Here is a 4503-nt window from a genome sequence, read left to right on the forward strand (position 1 = left end):
TCAATATGAATTCGTCCATGGTTTGACAGCACATCACATATCAGCACAATCCAGGCAATACAGTCCTGATTAAAAGTTAAGTAAAATGTAGGGAATTAAACTGTACTAAATAAATGTAAACATTCACTCCAACAAGATATGTAATGGGGGAAGATAAACTATTTAAGATGGTTACAAACATACAGATTCTTTAAAATGAATGTGAACTAAAAGATAATGGTAAAAAGAAAATATAAAATCCTTGAAATATAGGGTCCAAATTAGTTACATAAACTGAATTATTGTATAAAATCAAAGATTTTCTTTTGAAAAGCTTCTTAATTGAGATCACATAAAAAAACTTCTCTCGGGTTGCAATTCAACACCCTCTGAAAATGTATTATGGAAAATAAAGGTTTAAAAAATCCAACCAGACCTACCAAAAATTACTACAAAGTTCTATTCCCAGAGTTGGAAATAAACTATTTCTGCAAGGTTTCTATCTTGAGAAGCTCAAATACCATGTAAATGTCCATATCTGGTTAAGGTTTAATATTTAGGTTTTCTTTTACTGAAAATAATGGCCATATTTGATGGTTAATTGACATTAACATGATTTTAGTAACCTTATAGCATAATGCCAGTTCAGCAGTTTTGACAAAAACATTCTTGAATGTAATTTTAGTAATGTTGTATTGAATGGCTTTTGGCACCTTTTTTCATAAATTCTCAACACCCTGAAGCCTAGGTGATCTCTATTAATTCTAATAAAGTAATAGTCAAGCAGACTAAAGAACATGACAACAGCAAATGTTGGCAGATAAACAATGCAGGTAGATGCATTTCATTAAAATATCTTCAAAAATAGTTATACACACCCATGGATAAAGGACACTATTGATATTTTCCATTGCTACGTTCTTTACCCTGAGGCAAGTGGTGTGGCTATAATATGCAACACAAGTCATGATGCAAAACTGCTTAAAATTTCATAAATACCCTCAGAGAATCAAAAGTTGTACTTCAGACTACAAGCTGGAGTTACTCTTTCCTTTATTGTGACCTTCAACTTAAGACAGGGACATGTCTTTGGTTTGTGATACAGTCAGTAAATGATATATAATTGGCAAAAGATTTCATTACAATATCTTCAGTGATTTAAAAATTATATTCTGGACAAGAATACAAGTTACAGAATTATATTTTCACTTCTGTGACCTTGACCTTGAGTCAGACTGTTTTTAGTGTATGACACACCATCTAGTATTGAGTTATACCTGGGTTATACATGGGCAAAGTTTCAATAAAAATATATTGCATCATTCAAAAGTTGTAATGCAGATTAAAATACAAGTCAAAGTTACATTTTCCCTTGCTGTGATCTTTATATCATGGGAAGGGGCATAAAAACACATAATCTATACATAATTGGTTTGAGTTTCATTAAAATATCTTCACTGGTTAAAAATAATATTTCTCAACAGGGATACAAGTCACAGAATTACATTTGTTACTACCATGACCATGGCCTTAAAGCAGGGGTCATGGCTATGGTATGCGAAATACTATATAATTGGCTGAAGTTTCATCAATATATATACAGATCATTAATATAGCTGATATTTAAAGTTTAAACGAAAGCAGATTAAAAACATGGCTTCATGAGTGGCAACAAGATCAGCCAATTAAATTTAAGATCACCTCATTAAGATAAGTAGATCCTCACTTTCAATATTGTCTGAAATCTTGATGATATAAGCCCTTATTCCAATTTTGATCAAACCTGGATCTGAAAAAAAGGCTTCTAGAGTGGTAATAAACTCAATCAAATTGTTGCAAGATCACATTATTAAAATGTATGGATCTTGCTTTTTGCTGTTTGCTGAAATTATCCAAAAGCATGATGATATAAGCACATATCTCAAGTTAGATTAAAACCGGTTAAAAAATACAACTGAGTGTTGTCACAAGTTCAGCCAATTACATGCATATATCCTGATGATATAAGCCCATATTTCAAGTACGATCAAACTGAAATTAGAAATGTGGATTCCAAGGGGAAGCAAGGTTAGCCAATCAGATGCAAGATCACATCATTAGTATGACTTAACAAGGTTAACCAATCAGATGCAAGAACACCTAATTAGTACGTATGGATCTCATTTATTACTAAATTTGTCAGAGTTTGACAATATAAACTCATAATCTCAGCTGGAATGACATATGGACTCAAGAGTGGTAATAAGCAATTGTTGATAAAAGGATGCATTATGCGCAGGTGACTATGGGCCATACTATAAGCACAACTGCTTGATGGCCACATGAACTAAAAGCTAAAGGGAATACTGACTTTAACTTGTAAAGTTAAATGAATCAAATTTCTGAACTTTGACCTATTTTGTCCTTCAATGAAGACAAACTGAGCTGAATTTCTCTAAACTACTTGTGTCTCAAATTCAACATCAGCATAGAATCCAGTGTTCTGATTGGCACAGTTTATGCCTGACTAAAATATTGACCAAACAACTGTCTAGACTTAACATTAGGACTTATGTTCATGATATTGGCACCACACCATTTTAAGTACTTACGGTATAATCTGCCAAGATGAGTCGCCAACATGAAAGAAAAATAAGATCAAGACATGAATGCATGAATTTAAAAGTTTTGTGAATTCATTTATCTTCTTGATTTTGAAGAAAATGGCATTTGCACTGAAAGTTAAATTCATAGCTTAGGAAGAAGTCCTACTCTTTCTACAGACAGAACATAGTTTATAGAGGCTTTTAATTTGAAAGATTGAAATCCACTGAAATATATACCCCATGAAAGAGTAAAATTCACAGTGCAATGAAACATGTACAGTACTATACATACTTACAAGCACAGTCCAAATCTGGGTCCATGCATCAATCATGAAGAACAAACAACAAAAACCCTGATCTACTGGTTCATTTGATGATGGCAGATCTGGGTCTATGTTGCTTGCAGTTGATCTCACCTTATAAGTGTGAATATGTATTTATACCACATACATTAAAAATAACACGGCTTTTAAAGTGTTGGTATAAAGCAATTTGATATACCAATACTACTGGTATATCAAATAGTGATCCGCCCATGGTGCAATAATACACATACATAAACATTTTGGAACTGTGTGCTATGGGATCTATTCCTATAAATCAATGATGAATTTCCACTCATTAATCATTAGTGATGCATGAAAATAATTAAAAAAAGTAATAATAATCGCCATTTTCTAAATGAATTTAACATAGTCCATAATTTAATAGCAATCCTTTTTTTTCCATTTTCCCCTCCAATCTCATGCACAAGGGACAAAATACATAGAAATCTGGTGAGAGAAAACAAATTAGGCTTGACAAAAAAACTTGAAACTGAAATTGTACCAAGTAACCTACAATACTGTTCATCATACTGTAGGCATACACTTACCTTTGGACCTATCTAAAGTGTTTATATAATCAATGATACAAAGTTGCAATTGCCGGTCAACACAGTAAGGTAAATGCCTTGGTTATGGGGCACACATATGTAATGTATTTAAGGCTTTGTTGATTGTGTTTCTTAACTTACTATAAGGTTCTAAAATACGATTATTATTAATTAAATATGAAAATAACCAAAGGCCACCCCCCTCTCTCTCTCTGTTGACCATCGGATCAAGATAAAGGTGAAAATCCATGAAAAAAATAGAACTTTTGCTTGTGTAATACCATGATGTCTCTGAACCTTGAAGAATGATGGTAAATATTAAATCAAGCTGACCAAAGGAAGAGAGAGACAGAGAGAGATAGAGAAAGAGAGACAGAAATTTATGGTCAGTAGTAATGTTAATTTAAACAGAATAATGACTGACATCAACTTTAAATATATTAAAATATTTTAATTACCTCTTGTTGGTTCGTCATTTCGCTTAGATTCTATTCCACACTAATTTATATGCGCATGTATGTCAATGCATTGATAAGTGTTCAGTGTTCAAGAATCTATGTGTTTGTAGTGCTCTACTTTCTTCATTCAAACCATCTTTCATGTATAAATCATGTGACTTATTTTGATTCAATCAATGTGAATAGAAGTAGAAACTAAAAAATTAAAACAATCAACTTATCAATATGCAATGATAATTGTGAATAGGCAAAAAAGGACAGATCTACATTTTGTAGCAGACACTCTGAAGGGATATGAGTTCATTCACTATGTCAATACACAGATGCCTCCCATCACTAACTCCATTAACTCCAAAGGGCAAATATATGTATTTGTTTGTGATATAAAAAATAATAATCTGTATAGTATATATGCTGTAAGTATCAATGATATATCACAAGCCTTGTTTCCTTTTAATGAAAAATGTATACATCTTGTGGCATATTGTTGATACAGTATACATACATATTGTATATAAGCGAGTATATATAGTATAGTTAACAAGTGGAATATATATCATATATAAGTGAGTATATATATAGTATAGTTAACAAGCGGAATATATAT

This window comes from Sinohyriopsis cumingii, chromosome 3 (genome assembly GCF_028554795.1).
Source record: "Sinohyriopsis cumingii isolate HCF-2022 chromosome 3, ASM2855479v2, whole genome shotgun sequence".
Lineage (NCBI taxonomy): Eukaryota > Metazoa > Mollusca > Bivalvia > Unionida > Unionidae > Sinohyriopsis > Sinohyriopsis cumingii.